The sequence below is a fragment of the Megalobrama amblycephala genome, linkage group LG12 (genome assembly GCF_018812025.1).
Source record: "Megalobrama amblycephala isolate DHTTF-2021 linkage group LG12, ASM1881202v1, whole genome shotgun sequence".
NCBI lineage: Eukaryota > Metazoa > Chordata > Actinopteri > Cypriniformes > Xenocyprididae > Megalobrama > Megalobrama amblycephala.
The window spans coordinates 3123936-3144942 of NC_063055.1; the positions used below are offsets into that span (position 1 = coordinate 3123936).

Consider the following 21007-nt stretch of genomic DNA (forward strand, 5'->3'; position numbering starts at 1 on the left):
GTTGTCTGTAAAGTTGCTGCTTCTCAGCTGCACTCAATTTAGCCATACCTGACCAAAGGAGGATTAACAATGAGAAAGAAAAGTTAGAATCATGTAATCTTAGTGCTATTTTATGCAAAATAACTAAATGAATAGCTTTAAATAAAGTTTATCTATGAACGGGTTACACCAGTGACAATTTCATAAAAAGGTAACACCAGTGACAGTTTTCATGAAAAATGCATTTTGCAAAATGGCTGCTGCAGGGTATCAATCCACATGTTGTCAATCATGATATATTCACTAAATCAAGTAATTTAATCCATTTGTATTCTAGTTTTTTAAAATTCCCTAAAAAAGTAGGTCATACTTCAACTAAAAACTTCATATGAAATTTATGATTTTCTAATTAAAATTCCTGATACCTGAAAAGAGATAGTGGACTTTCCATTGGCCTTTCTTCATTGATCTTCAGGAAATAGGAAGAAGGAAGTCAAGTGATGTCATCAGTGTGATTTTTTTTATTTCAAAATAATTGATTTTTCTTAAAGGCACAACTCCAGGGGACCACTACATTCATTATATATTTTAGAATATTTATTCAGCATTTGTTTTTTGTTTTTTCATGTCATTTACATCATATATTTGATAGTTATGCATACATTATTGCATTTGAAATGGTAGAAAAACCTGTTTGTGAGCTCAGTTGGCCAGCAAACTCACCTGACCTTAACCCCATAGAAAATCTATGGGGTATTGTGAAGAGGAAGATGCGATATGCCAGACCCAACAATGCAGAAGAGCTGAAGGCCACTATCAGAGCAACCTGGGCTCTCATAACACCTGAGCAGTGCCACAGACTGATCGACTCCATGCCACGCCGCATTGATGCAGTAATTCAGGCAAAAGGAGCCCCAACTAAGTATTGAGTGCTGTACATGCTCATACTTTTCATGTTCATACTTTTCATTTAGCCAAGATTTCTAAAAATCCTTTCTTTGTATTGGTCTTAAGTAATATTCTAATTTTCTGAGATACTGAATTTGGGATTTTCCTTAGTTGTCAGTTATAATCATCAAAATGAAAAGAAATAAACATTTGAAATATATCAGTCTGTGTGTAATGAATGAATATAATATACAAGTTTCAATTTTTGAATGGAATTAGTGAAATAAATCAACTTTTTGATGATATTCTAATTATATGACCAGCACCTGTATATATATGGTTAGGACAACCAGTAACTGAGACACCACTGATTGGTCAATATTTTCAACAGAAATCACTGTGATTGGCTACAATACTCAGTGCTGCAAAATCACGTTGTGAATAGACACATTGGCTGCGCCGTTTCTCATATTACACAAATATAACAACCAGGGGCCGTATTCACAAAACATCTTAAGGCTAAAAGTAGCTCCTAAGTAGGCTGTCAAGGCTATTTTATTTAAAAACATTGGATTAAGTTATTATTTTCTCTTTAATACAGACGAAGCTGAGTAATTAGTTATAACAACAACAACAAAAAATGATGATAACTGATGATTTTTTTCCTGTGAGTAGCGATTATAATGTTACCTAGCTTGGTAGCTTGTTTACGATAGCTTGTTGGATATTAAGTCACCCACACAAACCAACAACAACTAACATTGTGATAAGCATATGTGAACTGTAATAAGGCTAATAGATTTACTGTTGGGTTTTGCTCAATGTGTATTCATTGTATTTTGGTGACTTGGTTGTAAGCAACTTCATCTCATCTCTTGTGAGATGCTTAAGGACTCCCTTTTTAAGTATCAGAATGCAGTGAGAGTGGCCAAATCAGACTATTTTTCTACTCTTATAGACAAGAATCATAATAATCCAAGAATACTTTTTAATATTATTAATGCTGTACTAAACCCTGTAGTATGTACCTACCCGACAGAGTCAGTAGCTATGTGTGAGTGGTTCTGGCAGTTTTTTATAGGTAAGATTTCTGGAATTAGACATCAAACCGGCTGTTGGTGATCCTGCAGGTCAGTTAAAATATATAGGTGTGCTTAAGTCAAGTCAAGTCACCTTTATTTATATAGCGCTTTTTACAATGCAGATTGTGTCAAAGCAGCTTACATTGATAACTAGTACATAATTTTTGCTGCACAGCAGCTCTTCAAGAATAGTGTCAATGCACTGTTGAATAAATGTCAAGAATACTGTTGAATATCAAATGTCTAGTCAAATGTCAAGTGTCCCCAACTAAGCAAGCCAAAGGCGACAGCGGCAAGGAAACCAAACTCCAACAGGTGACATCAAGTCAGTTTACTAGTCAGTTTACACCTATTTCAATGTCTTTCTTAAATGACATTGTGAAGCAGCTCAAACCTACAGGTTCACCTCCCTGCACGGTTATTTAAAAAAGTGTTTAATGTGATGGGTCCAACGATCTTAAATTTTATAAACAAATGTCTTGAGTTAGGAGTCGTTCCTGAGTATCTGAAACATGCCTCGGTTCAACCCAGACTTAAGAGGCCTAATTTAGATTACTCTGATTTATCAAATTTCAGACCCATTTCTAATCTTCCATTTTTAACAAAAATTTTAGACAAAGTAGTTTTGTGTCAGCTCCAAAGCTTCACTCAAAAAAAAGATGTTTTGATGCAATGAAACAATTTATTTTTATTCAACACCATTGTATTAGGTTTAAATGTGATTGATTCATGTTAAATTGACTTGAAATTATTACTCTTTGACTTAACTTGATGTTTTCATATTGGAATAACATGTTTAAATCAAGTAAACCCAACCAGGACTCAATCAAACAGGATTTTCACTTCCCATCATGCTTTGCAAAGGGGCTGAACTAGGAGTGTAAATGTTGAAATAAAGTGTTATTTTAAGCAGTTTTTAGGAAGATGAGAAAATGGAAAGACTTTTTAATGTTTACTGTTCTATTATGTTGGTATTTAAAAGTTTCTGTTAATTAATAGTTTTAGGGTTACCATTGTGGTGAATTGTTGCACTTGTGCTTGGGTTGAGGACCTGCTAACAAACTTTCAAATTACTTTATTAAGAAAGTAATCACTGTGGTAGTGCTCTGGGTTGCATTTCCCAAAAGCATTGTAAGCTTTTATTGATTGTAAAACCATTGCTACCAATGGACTTATGATCAATTCAGGCTTTACAATGTTTTTCGGTAAGGCAATTTAGGATGAATCCAGTATCACATCTAGATTTCTAACACAGAACATCACAAAAGTTATATAAATCACAAAATTAACCAAGAAGAATTAATTGTAAAAATCAATGTATATGAAAACATTTTTTTTATTTATTGCTTTTTATTTATTTTCCAAAACTTTGCAAATTAGTTGGGCTGACACTATTAAATTAAGCTGTGCCCAACCATAGTAAATAAGTTGAATCAACCTTAATAAATTAAGTTGACCCAACGTAAGTACATTAAATTTGAATAACAGAATTGCATAATGCTGAAATAAAGCAACTTAATCATGTGGAAATCCTTTCCATGATTTTTTTATATTCGTTCAAAGAGTTATTTTTGAAGAGTTATGTTCCTGGCAGAGTACAATTTTTTTATATATATTTCAATCAGGTTTCAGAAAATTACACTCTACTGAAACTGATCTTTTAAAAGTGCTCAATGACATCTATCTAGCCACTGACTCTGGAGATTCGGTAGTATTTGGTACTCTTAGACTTAAGTACTGCTTTTGACATAGTAGACCATAATGTTCTGCTGTCCCATTTAGAACAGATAGTGGGCATCAGAGGATCAGCCTTACATTGGTTTCAGTCTTACCTGACAAACAGGAGTTTTTCTGTCAATATTGGTAAATTTCGATCATCATCTGTACCATTGACCTGTGGGATTCCTCAGGGCTCCACATCTGTGTTATTTTCTCTATACATGCTCCCTCTTGGTACTGTCTTTGAAAAGTATGGCCTAAATTATCATTGTTATGCAGACGACACACAAATATATTTTCCTCTTACACATAAAAATGGCAGGTGGCCGCTTGCCTTTTGGATGTTAAAGCATGGATGTCTCTGAATTTTTTAAGTTTGAATGAGAGTAAAACTGAGGTTATGGTGTTTATCCCCTCTGATGTACATGGTACAGTTAATTCTGGCACCTTATGTTAAGCCATGTGTGAAAAACCTGGGTGTGTGCCCTAAAGCTTGATAGACAGGTCAAACAACACAAGTTGTGAAGTCGAACCCTAGTAAAAATGAAGTCCTTTCTTTCATTTACAAATTTTGAAAGAGTAATACATGGTTTTATCACCACAGGGCTTGAGTATTGCAATTCTCTTTATTTGGGGATTAATCAATCTTCCATAAATCGCCTTCAGATGGTTCAGAATGCTGCTGCCAGAGCCTTGACAGGAGTTCACAAACGGGAACATATAACTCCTGTCCTCCAGTCACATCATTGGCTACCTGTGCAGTATAAGATACATTTTAAGGTACTGTTATTAGTTTTTAAGTCGTTAAATGGGTTAGCACCATCTTACCTTTCTGATCTGTTGACAATCCATCAACCTACAAGAGCTCTTAGGTCTGCCAATTTGAGGCTCTTAGTGGCTCCTAGATCGAGGCTCAAGACTAGGGGAGATCGAGCCTTTTCCAAAGCAGCACCAAGACTCTGGAACAGTTTGCCCACTGATATTAGAACTGCCCCTACTTTGTCCATTTTTAAATCTAAGTTAAAAACTTTTTTATTCGATCTGTCTTATACTATATGACGGGTGATGATGTTGTCCTGGTTTGATGTTGTGTTATTTATCTGTGACTTTGTTTTTACTTTGTACAGCACATTGGTCAACGGTAGTTGTGTTTAATTGTGCTTTATAAATAAATTGAAAAGTATTCAAATAAATAAATGGCTTTGAAGAAGAATATTTTGGTCAATTTAGTCAGTTTTTTCATTGAACCAAAGAAAAACATTGAGCACAATGGCACAGTCTGCATGCTACACTAATAATAATAGTCTGTGTTACATTACATATATCCTTTATAAGTAAAATTTTCGCTGTATTATTTGTGTCCCCTTCAAAAATTGCTCTTGAGAAATTTAATGTTTATTGTCCCCCCCAAAATATAAATATCCAAAAACCACTAGAACAATGTTATATGTTTTGTTGACTTGTGTACTTACATTCTACCAAATGTTTCCAAGAATGTTTAAATTCAGAGAAATAAGCAATTTTACCCAGGACACGGGCTGTGTCCGTGCGTCGCCTATCAATGGCATCACACCCACATTACCCTCGGTTTCTGGTTTTATTTTGTAGAAACCATGCATGCAAACACCAAAGACATATTATATTCCTCATCTGTCTAATAAAATATATAATGATGAGGAACTGTTTGCATACATTCATCACCAGAAAACCATCAGGCAGTCCTTATTGTCCAACCCTGCTTAAATTTGCACAATTTCGCATAACTGAGTATTAAGATAATCATAGGTTACCAACCTAGCTATACATCCTCCTACCTAACACACTGTAACCTTGATTAACTGGTTTGAATGCAGTCAATGCAACAGATAATTTGACATATATTACGTTTTATATTTGCATACTGCAAATATTTTTATATTTGCATACCGCCAGCAGCCATATCACCCTGTTGCCCACTGAAGCTAAGCAGGGCTGAGCCTGGTTAGTACCTGGATGGGAGACCTCCTGGGAAAACCAGGTAGCTGCTGGAAGAGGTGTTGGTAAGGCCAGCAGGGGGTGCTCACCCTGTGGTCTGTGTGGGTCCTAACGCCCCAGTATAGTGACGGGGACACTGTACTGTAACAAGCACCGTCCTTCGGATGAGACGTTAAACCGAGGTCCTGACTCTCTGTGGTCATTAAAAATCCCATGGCACTTCTCGTAAAGAGTAGGGGTGTAACCCCGGTGTCCTGGCCAAATTCCCTCCATAGGCCCTTACCAATCACGGCCTCCTAATAATCCCCATCCATTGAATTGGCTCTTTCACTCTCTCTCCTCTCCACATACAGCTGGTGTGTGGTGAGCGCACTGGCACCGTTGTACTGTGGCTGCCGTCGCATCATCCAAGTGGATGCTGCACACTGGTGGTGGATGAGGAGAGACCCCTGATATGATTGTAAAGCGCTTTGGGTGTACAGTAGTACATATGAAAGCGTTATATAAATGCCTCATTCATTCATTCATTCATACTGATTTATGATTGGTCCTGCAAGCAATGGTAAGTCCTTCAGAGACTGCAAACTAGTTTCAAAACACCATGTGTTGCTTTTTACTCACATCCATCGGTACATTTTGTGGTAGCCTACTTTGTGACATAGAGCTGCGAATTTCTCTCAGGGGATCTTAAAAGAGGTGAGGAATTGTGTTACCTAAATGAATTTCAAATTTACAAATATAGCTGCAAGCAGCGATGGCGGGCCCAAGCCCGGTGGCACCACCAACCCGGTGGCTTCGGGGCAACTGTGCACAGTGGGCAATAGGCATTTAAAATGGGTAAACATAAAAGGACTTTGTCAAAGTTATTTGAATACACCACGTTTACTGCAGCCGCTGGTGCCCATATGATCACAAACCACAACAGCCACATCCATGAGATCATTTAAATTTAGATGAATTTCATGTCATAGAATGTCATAAGTCAATTTCAAATGAGTGCAGAATATTATCCTAATCTGCCATGCCTGTGTTTTTCTCAGACAATCTCTATAAAAAATTACAGAGCAAATTATATACTGTTATTTGTTCAAACTCCGCAGTGCTCTGAGAAATCTAATCCAGTCTAATGCGAATGTCTGTGATTGCTGATGTTGTATTATTCTAACACTTCTCTTCATGTGTTTTTTGACCTCCCTGAACTATTGTTTGTGCACCAGTCTTATGCTCCAAAAGCATGCTTTCATTTAATTTCAATATGTGTGGTATATGACGAAAAAAATAAAATAAAATACAATTAATAAATAGAGCCAAATCACAGAACCTGCAAAGACGATTTTAATATCAGTCTCAGGTAATAATAAGGTACATGTCTAATTTTTTCTGCTCACTTATGCAAGTTTATTTTAAACAGCCACTTTTATAAAATCAAGTGAAATGTACTTAAATAGGGATTTTTAATAAATTTGAATTATATCAATAATTAATTTAAATACATGCGTTGTACATGATGTTTGCAAACAGCACCTGACTTTCTATAACACCCATGTCTAGAAAACACACACTCTCCTCTGTAAAAACAAAACAAAGATTTAAATCATGTATGAATCAGAACATGAAATCACAGGTGTTGGTAATAACTGTAACTCAAATGACATTTGAAAAGTAGTCCTGTCCAAATAATGATATAGGGTCATGGTTCAATTTCAAATGTGTGAATTATTTGCAGTTCAATATTTTATAAGTTCATCAAAAAAATGGGCGCACACACACACACACACACACACACACACACACACACACACACACACACCCTACACTACAAATATTGATATTGAATATTTGATCTGTCGCTATGGCAACAGTGTTTGAAAAATATTAATCTTTTTACAGGTCTACATTTGTTATGTCTTGACATTATTCTAAAGAGGTTTAAAGCAAATTGGGTAAAAATTAGAGGGTGATTTTAAAGCATTTTGAAAGTAACACACTTCCTGCTGCCAGTTGGTGGCGCTATAACTCACAATAGTCACATCCATGTGATCAGCCTTGTACAACGAACACACAGCTGAAGTTTCATAAAAAAAATCAAATGCCCTCAAAAATGCCCCAGATGATGGAAAAAAAAAAAAAATCTCCTTAGAAAAACAAAAGGGCCCTGCGCCTGAGTGGCTTGGGCCCTAATTAAAATGGGTTTAATAAGCAAATGAGATGATTTTGTTTGCGATTCTTGATTATTAAATATTATTTAATTTAAATAATTAATAATAAAAATGTCATGAACGAAAACAAACCTCACAGCTATTGTATAACAGATAATAGATCCCTCACTAGCAATGCAGATGTTGTCCTAATTTTTCAGCCATCAGTTGGGACCTGTCCAACCTTCCTCCATCTCCTCATCCTAAATTCCAGAGTTGAATATGGTTTAATGTAGAATCCCCAACCAACACAAAAAAAAAAATACCAGGTCTAGAAAACCTGTTCAATCTCACTCTCAGCTACAGACGTGATGCTGACATTACTGTACGGTTGAACTTGATCGCCAGGAACATACTAAATGAGGGTGTTTGTGATTCCCAAAAAGGACAAACTGGTTGCACATTGAAGTGCATATGTTTGGAAAGGCTCATGCAAAATTTCTGGATCATAACGAATACTATTCTAATATGGCAAGCTGCAAGTTTTACCTTTCCTTTGAGAGAATATCAATCACGGAGAAGATCAATGGGCTTTCTGTAGGTACCGTCCCTGTGGTTTTGGGTCCTCCTAGAAAAAATATGAAAACTTTGTTCCTGCCAAATCCTTCATTCATGTGAATGACTTCCCCGCGATTGTGAAAAATGTCACCATTGTAGGTCATTTATGCTGAATCGAGAATTGCAACAGGAGCTCACATCATCGTTCAAAGAAAAAACTGGATGCTGTAATACAATTGTTGCCTTATACGTGTAAAAACAAACTAAGGGAAGCAGGTTGAGGAGGTGATGGGAAGACACCGTACAGTATATCAAATCTAATAATGTCACTGATTTAACCCACTCCCTATCACTCAATAAAATAATCACATAGCTGAGTGTTTTTGAAAGTGTTGTCTTTGTTGTTGAATCGACGTCTGTCAGCTTTTTAAACATTTATTTATTTGGACATTTTCTACGATGGCTGAAGCAGCAGCGCGTGACACTGTTCTCATGGTAACCAGATCAACATTGTGAACGGAAAACTACAAAACTGAAGTGAAAATATCAAATTATCATTCAGTGGGATAAAATAGCTTATCTTCCCTGCAAACGATACCATGAAGAATGTGGATATTTAACCAAGTCAAAAACAAATGAGGTAAGCAGGCATATTCATTTCAGTATCAGCAGACGCAAAACGCTATTAAAGGCGACAACTTTTAAAGTTAAAAAATGATATAAGTTATAAAAAACGGTATAAGTTATGTAAATGATATAATTACCTTCTGGGTTCCCGATTTTATCGATTTGAGAAACCATAAATGACGCAAAACATACGAATTTTGAGTTTTTGATAGGATTCCTATCCGGTTGTTAAGTCTGACGTCACACGGCAGCGCTTCCGGGTCCTAACGCTCTATCTCATACCACAAGAAAACAACAAATGGTGCTAATATACACACATGATGTGGTGTAATACTACAAAGAATGATAATCATAACCTTTATCTCCACACCAAAATTCCAGATGGCCAGACAATTATTCAGCTTTTATTAATCGTTAAAATATTAATGTCTGTGACGCTCTGAGCACGGAGACTGTTGTGTAGACTGTAAGTATTTAAAATGTTTAACTTTTTAAAATGATTGATGTTTAATATGAATAAATAGCGCTCATAAACGGCCGTCGATGGCATTCTCAAGTGAAATGAGTCGAGGCTTGGACCCGGAAACGGCGTTCCTTACGTCATGACTTAACAAGCGGATATAGAAAAATCACTCCCTGCCCTCCAGGCTCATTCGCGCTGCTGCTGTGACGTCATGTGCAAACAACCTATTATGTTGAAAAGGTCACGGTTGATGTAGGCGGAAGTATCGAGTCAGTGTTTACATTACAAATGTGCGGAAGGAGGATCATATACACATAGTCAAATTTCTTTGAGTCAGTTTATTGTTTAACCCTTTGAGCGGTACGTTCCCACATATGGGATGTTTATTTCTGTGCCCCTGGGCGTACGGTTCCACATATGGGATTTAGAATGTTCAGCGACGTCACATAACTGCTAGATTCAAACTGTGAGCCACTAAATACTAAAGCCAGCGCTGCGTGTTCAGCTCCTCCGGCTAAAAAAATAAATAAAAAAAATTATTATTCATATCCTATTAATTAAATCTGTGTTCTCCAAATATTTCATTAACGCTGCTCTGTTATTACTTTTCTGTTCTGGGTTTAACAGATATCTCAAATTGATTTCCATATCCTCTTTCCTCTGAACCTCTTCTAATATCTTTCCTCTATCATCTTTATACTTATCACAATACATGATAACATGTTCTACCGTTTCATTTTCTCCACACCATTCACACTTTCCTGTTGGATGCTTGGACATTAATTTCATTGTTTTATTAAGTCCTGCACTCAAAAAAATGAATTGTTGGATTTACTTAAAAAATAAGTGTCAAGTGGTTCCACGCAACAATATTGAGTAATTTGTACAAAAAACGATTTAGTTGAATGAACAAAAGAATTCAAGTAAAGCTGACAACATTTCTTTGAGTAAATCAAATCATTTGAATGTCACTGTTACATAATATTTATATGTGCAGTTTACTTAATAATGTTATGTTGATTTTTTGAATAATCATTTAAATAAAAAGGATACAACATATCAGAATGCAGCACCTCACCCCAGAATGCACTCAAAAAATACTAATTGAACAAACTCAATTGAATTGAGAACAGGATTTTCATCCTATAAACATGCATATATGAGCGCACACAGCCTAAACACAGGCGACAATCTTCTGCATGATGGTAACCACAAAATTCAAAAACTACTCTAAATGTCCAACATAACTGAACGTTAAACACTAACATAAACTAACAACATCTTTCCCTTTACTGAAAAACACATAAAATAACACTTTAATCCCTAAATTTACTCTCCTAATGCAGTCCCTTGCAAAGCATGCTGGGAACTACGGATCCACTGCACAGTTAGTTATGTCAACAATAATGTGAGCGTTTCACACAGCAATGTTAGGTTGACTGAACAAACACTTACTAAGTAAAGCTGACAATACTCAATTTTAGTAGAAACAACGCAGTTAAATTACGTTCATGTAGTTACATGAGTTTTTTAAGTAATGTGAACGTACTCGGTTACTAACGTAACCTCGGTTCCCTGAGATACGGAACGAGTACTGCGTATGGGGAAAGGTCTCCTTTTTCCCCGTTACTGAAGCCTTTTTCAATAACGCAGTGTAACTGCATCATCATTGGTTCACTCATAGACAAGTTGTTGAACCAATGACGGCGCGGCATAGCTGCGCGACCTATGGCGACAGAGCGCGCAAATATTCCCGCCGAAATGGGCGGGGTTTAGGGCTATATAAGCGGGCGTTTCACCATAGGATTTCAGGTCATTCGACTGAAGCGACGACACTGAAGCCGCAGCCTCGTGGCACGGCATGTAACGCAGTACTCGTTCCGTATCTCAGGGAACCGAGGTTACGTTAGTAACCGAGTACGTTCCCTTTCGATACTTCACTCGTACTGCGTATGGGGAACGAATTCAACCGCGCCGTGCCACGGCAGGGAACGACTGGACTTGTCTTGGGCACCGTGAGGGAACCAGAGGACAAGTGAGAAGGCCGGAGCCGTCGAACCCTCGTTACACTACAAAAAGGGAGTTAACTCCCAGAGTGGCATGAAGCGGAGCTCGATAGAGGCCGCTGGATCATACCGAGAGGACCCGAGCTTGTAAGGTCGGGACGTCCAAATGATAAAATCTGACAAAAGTGGACGGCGAGGACCAGCCGGCCGCCTCACAGATGTCTTTAATCGAAACTCCACTAGACCAGGCCCAAGAGGAAGCCATTCCTCTAGTAGAGTGAGCTCTAACTCCTATGGGGCAGTCGAGGCCCATAGAGGAGTAACAAAGAGCAATAGCGTCGACTATCCAACGCGAAAGACGTTGCTTTGAGACCGAAGACCCCTTGGTGCGGCCACCAAAGCAGATAAAGAGCTGATCAGATTGCCGAAAAGGCTGTGATCAATCAACGTAGGTCCTTAATGCCCTGACAGGGCAGAGTAGTTCCAACTCTCGCTCGTCCGACGAGGGAGGAAGCGCTGAGAGGGAAATAACCTGTGCTCTGAATGGAGTCGAGAGCACCTTAGGGACGTAGCCATGCCTAGGTTTCAAAACGACTTTGGAGTCGTTGGGCCCGAACTCAAGGCATTAACTGATGCTAGTGCAAGTAGCAGAGCGGTTTTGAGTGTCAGGGGCCTGAGGTCAGCTGAACGCAGTGGCTCAAAGGGAGGCCCTTTAAGAGCTCTGAGGACCAAAGAGAGGTCCCAGGTGGGAACAGTGAGAGGACGAGAAGGATTTAATCGCCTAGAACCTCTCAAGAAACGCACCACAAGGTTGTTTCGTCCCACTGACTGGCCAGCTATAGGAGCATGAAACGCTGCAATGGCTGCTACGTAAACTTTGAGCGTTGAAGGGGTGCGACCCAGATTCAAACGCTCCTGGAGAAAAGACAGTATCGGAGATACGTCACACTCCACTGGGTCTATGTTGCGTGTAGAACACCAGTCAACAAAGACCGACCATTTCTGGGCGTAGAGGCGTCTCGTGGACGGAGCTCTTGCCTGAGAAATGGTATTCAGCACATCCCCGGGGAGGTTAGCAGGCTCCCGTCGAGGGACCAGAGGTGCAGAGCCCAGAGTTCTGGTTGGGGATGCCAAATTGTCCTGTTCGCCTGAGAGAGGAGGTCCCGTCTCAGGGGGATCGGCCACGGAGCTTTTGTGGAAAGCCTGAACAGCTCTGAGGACCAAACTTGGCTCCTCCAGAGCGGGGCCACCAGGAGGACTCTGTGCTTGTCTTCCCTGATTCGTCTGATGACCTGTGGGATCAGAGCGATCGGGGAAAAGCGTAAAGGAGGGTGCTGGGCCAGACATGGGCCAGCGCATCTTCCTCCTTCGAGAAATAAATTGGGCAGTGAGAGTTGCCTTCTGAAGCGAAGAGGTCTACCTCTGCCTTTCCGAAGAACTCCCAGATCATCAGAACCGTATGGGGGTGGAGCATCCACTCGTCTGAGGGGACATTGCTCCGAGATAGCATGTCTGCTCCCAAGTTTGTTCTCCCGGGTATGTGAGTCGCCCTGAGTGACTGAAACCTCGGTGATGCCCATTCCAGAAGACGCTTCGCCAGAGCGCATAAGCGGCTGGACGAAAGACCGCCCTGGTGATTTATGTATGACACCACTGTCATGCTGTCCGACTGGACTAAGACGTGGCACCCTGTCAGGTGTGCCTGGAACGCATGAAGGGCTCGAATCACTGCCAACATCTCGAGGCAGTTGATGTGCAGATGGCATTCCTCGTGAGACCACGAGCCGAAGGCCGGTCTGCCCTCGCAAAGAGCGCCCCAACCTGTGTTGGACGCATCCGTTGAGAGCACCGTCCTTCTGGACACCGCCTGTAGGGGTACCCCTTGGCTGAACCATACAGGGTTCATCCAGGGTCTCAGAGCTGCCAAACAGGCCTGATTGACCCTGAGACGCAGGCGGCCGTGCCGCCAGGCGTGAGGAGGGACCCGGAACTTCAACCAGTACTGCAGAGGCCGCATCCGAAGAAGGCCGAGCTGCAGAACCGGGGAGGCGGAAGCCATCAGCCCTAGCATCCTCTGGAAAAACTTCAGAGGGAAATAGGCTCTGTTCCTGACTGATGCCGCGAGCTGCTGAATGGCCAGAGCGCGCTCTGGAGATACTACAGCCGTCATACGGACTGAGTCGAAAACTGCACCCAGGAACGTTATACGCTGGCTGGGGAGCAGTGAGCTCTTGGCAAAGTTGACCCTGAGACCCAGGCACTCCAAGTGGCTGAGTAACACGGATCTGTGATGCTCCAGCTCGGCTCGTGACTGGGCTAGGATGAGCCAGTCGTCGAGGTAATTGAGAACCCGGATTCCCATCTGTCTCAGTGGGGAAAGCGCCGCGTTCATGCACTTGGTAAAAGTGCGAGGAGCTAGGGACAGTCCGAATGGAAGGACCGTATATTGGTAAGCCACACCCTCGAACGCGAATCTCAAGAATCGCCTGTGATGGGGGGCTATCTGGATATGAAAGTATGCATCTTTCAGGTCCAGCGAGCAGAACCAGTCCCCGGGGCAAACCTGCGCGAGGATCTGCTTCAGCGTTAGCATCTTGAACTTCCGTCTCATGAGGGAGAGGTTCAAGAGCCTGAGATCTAAGATGGGTCTGAGACCACCATCTTTTTTGGGAACTAGAAAATAACGGCTGTAGAACCCCAAATTGCTCTCTGAGGGGGAGACTATTTCTATAGCTCCTTTCCTCAGAAGAGACGTGACTTCGGCTCGGAGGACATGAACGTCGTCCATGTTGACTGAAGTCTGAAGCACCCCGCTGAAGCGCGGGGGCCTTCGGGCGAACTGAAGCGAGTAGCCTCGACTTATGGTTCCCAGAACCCAGCTTGACACTCCGGGGATGGCCCGCCAGGCCTCGGCCCGCGTGACAAGGGGCTGAATGGTATCGGCTGACGGGCCGCCAATCGGGGGCCCGTGCACCGGAGAGAGTGGAAGAGGAACTTTGCTCTTTCTTAGAGAAGGTAGAATATTCATAGTGTTCGCCATAAGAATAGCGTTTTGCATGGACGCAACACTGGGCCCAGTTAGTACAACACTGAACATATCTCCCACGCCCGGAGCTGAACGAGGCGGAGGGGGGGTGGAACGAAAGAGCTTTTGGGGTGGTCCGGCCGTGGCGAGACTTTGCCCCATCCTCTTCCTTCCTGAAATATCAGGAGGGCTTAGGAGGCGTCGGGTCCAGCGTAATCTTAGGCCGGGGTCCCTGACGTTGCCTCGGGAAGGAGGAGCGCTTACGATGGCGCTGTTCCTTGGGTGGTGCTGCCTGAGAGGTAGAGGGGGCAGTTTTGTTCCGCTGAGCCGGCGCAGACTTGGGGCGGCTGGAAGCAGACGTGGAGCTAGGGCGTTTAGGCAGGAAGTGTCGCATAGCCTAAGACGACTTTAGTGCTGCAGTAAAACGCTCTGTAAAGCCCTCTACTGCTGGCCCGAAGAGACCAGAAGGAGAGACCGGGGCATCCAAAAAGGCTGTCTTGTCCATCTCCTTAATCTCGGTCAGGTTGAGCCACAAATGGCGCTCAAGCACGACCAGGCTGGCCATGGATCGTCCAATGGCCTGAGCTGTGGCCTTTGTGGCACGCAGGGCTAAGTCAGTGGCACTGCGGAGGTCACGGAAGGCAGGTGCATCGACGCCGGACTCATCCAGAGAACGGAGGAGCTTCGCTTGAAACACCTGGAGAATAGCCATGTCGTGCAGCGCTGAGGCAGCCTGGCCCGCGGACATATGCTCTGCCAGCCAGGGCAGAAGTGATCCTGCAGGGCTTGGATGGAAGGGCCCTCTTAGTTTTCCAACCCACAGCCGTGGGGGGACAGAGGTGAGCCGCCACCGCTTCGTCCAGGGGCGGTAGATGCTCGTAACCCTTCTCTTCAGAGCCATCCACAGAGGTGAGAGCTGAATAATGCGTAGTACATAGGCGGGCAGAATACGGGGCGCGCCATGACCTCGTCAGCTCGTTGTGAACCTCTGGGAAAAACGGTGCGGCGCGTTGACAAGGGGCCTGGCGGGAACCCGGCAGGAACCACTCATTGAGCCTGCTCCATGATGGCTCCTCTGGCGGAGCCCATTCGAGGTCCAAAACCTCTACTGCTTTCGAAAGGATGCGGAAGAGCTCGGCATCCATACCCGGCTTGCAGTCAATGGGCTCCAGCGAGGGAAGGCGGGCGGGGTCAGAATCACCGGCCCAACCTTCGGATTCAGAGGCCGCGAGAGACATGACGTCATCAAGCGGCTCGTCCTCAGAACCGCCAAAAGAGATGAGGTCGCTCGCATCTGCCGAGGGACGCAGCTCAGGGCGGGAGAACAAGACGGGGGACTGCTCTCTCGGGGGAGAGGGTGAGGCACGCGGGGAAGCCGGCGTGACGTCATCCAACTCCGTGTGCTGGGCCGCTCTACCCCGCCGTCTCTTCCTAGCCGGCTCGCGGGAGGAAGAAGACGGGAGGGCGCGAGCGGCGAGATCGCCTTCTTCAGTCGGCAGTCGACAAGGGCGCCGGCGCTTCTTCCTCGGCGAGCTCAGCAGTCCGCTGCGGGAGCCTCTTCGACGGCGGTGAGAGCTTCTTTCCAGGCGAGCTTCTTCCAGGCGGCGAAGGCTTCAGCCGGAGATCAGCGAGGAGCGATGTGAAGTCGTCGCTGAAGGAGAGAGAACTGAAATCCTATGGCGAAAAGCCCGCTTATATAGCCCTAAACCCCGCCCATTTCGGCGGGAATATTCGCGCGCTCTGTCGCCATAGGTCGCGCAGCTATGCCGCGCCGTCATTGGTTCAACAACTTGTCTATGAGTGAACCAATGACGATGCAGTTACACTGCGTTATTGAAAAAGGCTTCAGTAACGGGGAAAAAGGAGACCTTTCCCCATACGCAGTACGAGTGAAGTATCGAAAGGGAACAAGGGTGGTTTGAGTGAAACTAACAACAGTGAAAGTTCATTTTTTTGAGTGTGTATGTCCTATTCTCAGTCTGGATAAAATATTTTCCTCTCTTCTACTTCCACCTGAGTACCTACTTTTCCCCACTTTTGGTTGTATTTCATACATATGTCTACCTTTATTTCCTGTTTCCCACATTTGTTGCCATCTTTGAATTATTTGTTTTTTAACTATAGTTTTAATTTCATATCTACTGTATGGTATTTCCATTTCTATTCTAGTGTTCTTTAAAGCTTGCTTTGCCAATTTGTCTGCTGCTTCGTTCCCTTTCACCCCCACGTGAGCAGGAACCCACATGAATATTATACTCACCCTTTTCTGCTGTAATGTATATAATTCTTGCAGGATTTCCACTACTAAATCCTGTCTAGTGTCTGACTGTTGTGCTTCAATGCACATGAGAGCAGAACTGGAGTCTGAACAAACTAACAAATCCTTTGATCCTGCCTCATTTATCCATCTTAATGCCATCATTATTGCTATTAATTCGCCTGAAAAAACTGATAACTTATTTGAGATCCTGCAGCTAATTGCTGTCTTCTCAATTTGAGAGGCATGTCGCCTGCTTCTACTTGTAATGCTGATACTGGCGATGATGGATATGCCCCGCAGGGCAAACGTTCTAAAATAAGGGTCGCCTTAAAAAAAAAAAAAAAAAAAAACCTCACTCTGGCGGTCAGTTAGAATATTTTAAACTCACGCTTGAAAGGTGTGCGTATCCTGGGTGTTTTAATATTAGAAAGCCTAAAAGAAAATTTTTGCCAGGACAGAAATTTGTGACTTTTCATAAATTTCCTATACACAATCCTGAGCGAATGAAACTGTGGTTACTAAGCCTACGTCAACCATGACCTTTTCAACGTAATTGCGTATTACGTGACGTCACGAACGCGCATCGGAGAAAAGAGCAAAGCCAGCATTTGTGCTTATAAAACTTAAACTTTTTAATTTTTTTTTTTTTTAAATGACCGATCGTTTCGCTAGATAAGACCCTTATTCATCGTCTGGTGTCGTTTAAAGCCCTTTGAAGCTGCACTGAAGCTGCCATTTGCCCATTGAAATGAATGATATGGAGAAAAATCCTAGAATGTTTACATCAAAAACCTTAATTTCTTTTCGACTGAAGAAAGAAAGACATGGACATCTTAGATGACATGGGGGTGAGTAAATTATCAGCAAAAGATTATTTAAAAGTGAACTAATCCTTTAACTGACAGTTATCACTATTGTACAACTTCTTGCAGTCACTCAGGTCAAACCTGTAATTTTCAGGCCAGGTCCACAGCAGAAGTACAGGTTTGTCTTCTACTGCATCAGTAACAGAGCTTTTGCTTTCAGTTGTTTTGTGTCTAGGAAGTGGAGGTAGACATTTCTTTGAAGGAAACCAGACGAACTTGACTATCAGAAAGACGACACCTGCCAACGTAACTAGACCCAGACGACACAGCAAGTCATTGTGCTGGACATTTTGGGATCTGAAAGGAATTATTAAAGAAAAAAAGTCAATATTTGCTTTCACAGACAAGATCAAACATAAATTCCTCACTAAAAAGACTCTGTTCACAGCTCTGTGGGAGACAAAGGCTACTAAAAATAATTCAGTAGCTTGGTATTTTAACGTAACATGTTATAACAAGAATATCTATGGTAGAGCTCTTTTCAGTAGCTGCTTTCTATCCTCGTGATTATTTTCTTTGCACACCGCTGTAATAGTATGAAAAAGGACAACATCTACTGCACATTTGTGGTATGTTCTGTCAATTTAATTTACGATATATCCCATTAATAATTCACTGGAATGCACGAAGAATCTCTCATTTTTCTCCTCAAATCCTCACGTCTCTTTCCAGGTTTGTTTTCACAGGTAAATGCAATTTTTTGTCAAAATGATGGAAATCGCTTTGAAATATATATCAGAATATTTATTTAAAGGAATGATCAACAAACATATGCATAGTTAACAGGTGCAAAATCACAAAAAGCCCTTTTAACAACACATATACTGTAGGCCTAGTTTCAAAGCAGCATTACATAAAATGCGTGTATACATTACTATGAAGAGAAATCTGTTATGTCAGAAATAACTCTCAATGTAATGTTCATATGGCAAAAATATATGGTTCTTTGATAATAGAATGGTTAGTTAGCATCATTCAGTTAAGCAGAAATATATTAAGGCAATTACATATTGTGGCCATAACGATTATAATATAAGGATAATTTTGCATGTTGATTCAGAGTTGGTGTCATGTGAAGTCCTCGCAGGTGTTGTCCTCATCTCTTCACAGGTGTTGGGGTCGTCTAAAATCTTCACAAAGGCTGAATCCAAATGTTAGTGAGGTCGGTACCAAATAAAGATAACTGGCATAATTCAAAGTTATATTATAAAGAGGCCCACGCTCAAACTGACAAACTGTGACTTGTTTTTTTTCTTTTTTTTTTTTTTCTTTTGTATGTTCCATACTGGAAAAAAGAACCTATGAGACATTAAGAAAGATATTACAGCATGGTTCATTTGTAGTTGTTAAGCACGGTATTATCTTTAAAATGTAAACATGCCAGTGTTCTTCAGATTTCAAAGAATAACATATTAACAATTAAAGCACCTAACTGAATGTACAATACATACTCACTATTACTTTTAATTGATTAGGCTATATGATTGTAAGAAACTTCAGTATTAAATACAGAATTGTTCTAAACGGAGTTCTGTTCTGCTATTTGAATCGTTTAGAAAAAAATAAAACACATTTTTGGAAACAATGTGTTTTTATAATTCCTAAGCCAAAGCAAATGTTGAGTTTAAATCACTCATGAATCCAGAATGAAACATAGTTGTTTTAGGAAACAGAAATTGTAACTGAAACCTAAGCAAGATATTTCAGAAAATAAAATCGACAAAATCAGTAAAATCAACAAACACAAGCCAAAGTGTCTGTTTTTGTTTTTTCTTAATATATACATACACTACCGTTCAAAAGTTTGGGATCGGTAAGATTTTTAATGTCTTTAAAAGAAGTTTCGTCTGCTCACCAAGGCTACATTTATTTAATTAAAAATACAGTAAAATCAGTAATATTGTGAAATATTATTACAATTTAAAATAACTGTTTTCTACTTGAAAATATTTGAAAATGTAATTTTTGTGTTGGCAAAGCTGAATTTTCAGCATCATTACTCCAGTCTTCAGTGTCACATGATCCTTCAGAAATCATTCTAATATGATGATTTGCTGCTCAAGAAACATTTATTGTGTACAATATTTTTTTTCAGGATTATTTGATGAATAGAAAGTTCAAAAGAACAGTGTTTATCTGAAATCTAATCTTTTGTAACATTATAAATGTCTTTACTGTCACTTTTGATTGATTTAATGCATCCTTGCTGAAAAAAAAAAATATTAATTTCTTTAAATTCTTCTAAAAAAATAAAAATAAAAATAAAAATTCTTACTGACCCCAAACTTTTGAACGGTAGTGTATAATGTTACAAAAGCTTTGTATTTCAGATAAATGCTGTTCTTTTGAACTTTCTATTCATCAAGGAATCCTGAAAAAAAAGTATACAACTGTTTTTAACATTGATAATAATAATAAATGTTTCTTGAGCAGCAAATCGTCAGGGGGTCAGTAAGAATTTTTATTTTTATTTTTTTTTTAGAAGAATTTAAAGAAATTAATATTTTTTTTCAGCAAGGATGCATTAAATCGATCAAAAGTGACAGTAAAGACATTTAAAATGTAACAAAAGATTAGATTTCAAATAAATGCTGTTCTTTTGAACTTTCTATTCATCAAAGAATCCTGGAAAAAAATATTGTACACAATAAATGTTTCTTGAGCAGCAAATCATCATATTAGAATGATTTCTGAAGGATCATGTGACACTGAAGACTGGAGTAATGATGCTGAAAATTCAGCTTTGCCAATACAGAAATAAATTACATTTTATATTATATTCCAATAGAAAACAGTTATTTTAAATTGTAATAATATTTCACAATATTACTGTTTTTACTGTATTTTTAATTAAATAAATGCAATCTTGGTGAGCAGACAAAACTTCTTTTAAAAATATTAAAAATGTTACCGATCACAAACTTTTGAACGGTAGTGTATATATACATATATTACGTGTAAAATAAATCATTTGATTAGTATAACAACATATCAATTAACAAAACATTAAGCACTTTGCAATTCATGTTTGCTTTAGGTAGCCTACTGCTAATTAATCTGTCTGTTGTAATTTGTGTTTAGAAAACATGGCAGCACACTACAGACACAATATGATACACTAATGTTGAAAATAAATATTTATACTTTACCTAATTTCGTTTGACATTCATTGAAACTAGTGTCTCATGTTGACGTGGGCGTGGTTTGTGAGCGTGACGTGAGAGCATGATAAAGTTCCTTAAAACTGCTCCAAAAACGCAGGAACAAACGCTTTATTACGCATCGCAATTTAGCTGGTGAAACATACGTTTTTAAATCTATATCCGTGGAATATCGCATGTGACGAATCTGTCTCCTTCTAACATCTGCTGGAAATCCAGGTAAAACTACCTGCGTGCTCGTGCTCGTGCGCGTCCCCAGTT

The 21007-nt window shown here is 40.6% G+C and overlaps 1 long non-coding RNA gene and 2 pseudogenes across 1 annotated transcript; 2 read left to right on the top strand and 1 right to left on the bottom strand.

Moving 5' to 3' along the window:
• The first annotated feature begins 5595 nt into the window (after positions 1 to 5595).
• LOC125280777 lies at positions 5596 to 5698 on the top strand (annotated as a pseudogene).
• A 1607-nt stretch (positions 5699 to 7305) lies between these two features.
• On the top strand, positions 7306 to 10103 carry LOC125280100 (annotated as a pseudogene).
• An 8204-nt stretch (positions 10104 to 18307) lies between these two features.
• LOC125279748 lies at positions 18308 to 20866 on the bottom strand. The gene is made up of 2 exons (XR_007187444.1): positions 20735 to 20866; positions 18308 to 18884 (listed from the first exon to the last, which is right to left on the bottom strand). It is a non-coding gene; the product is annotated as an uncharacterized LOC125279748 (long non-coding RNA).
• Between the last annotated feature and the right edge of the window lie 141 nt (positions 20867 to 21007).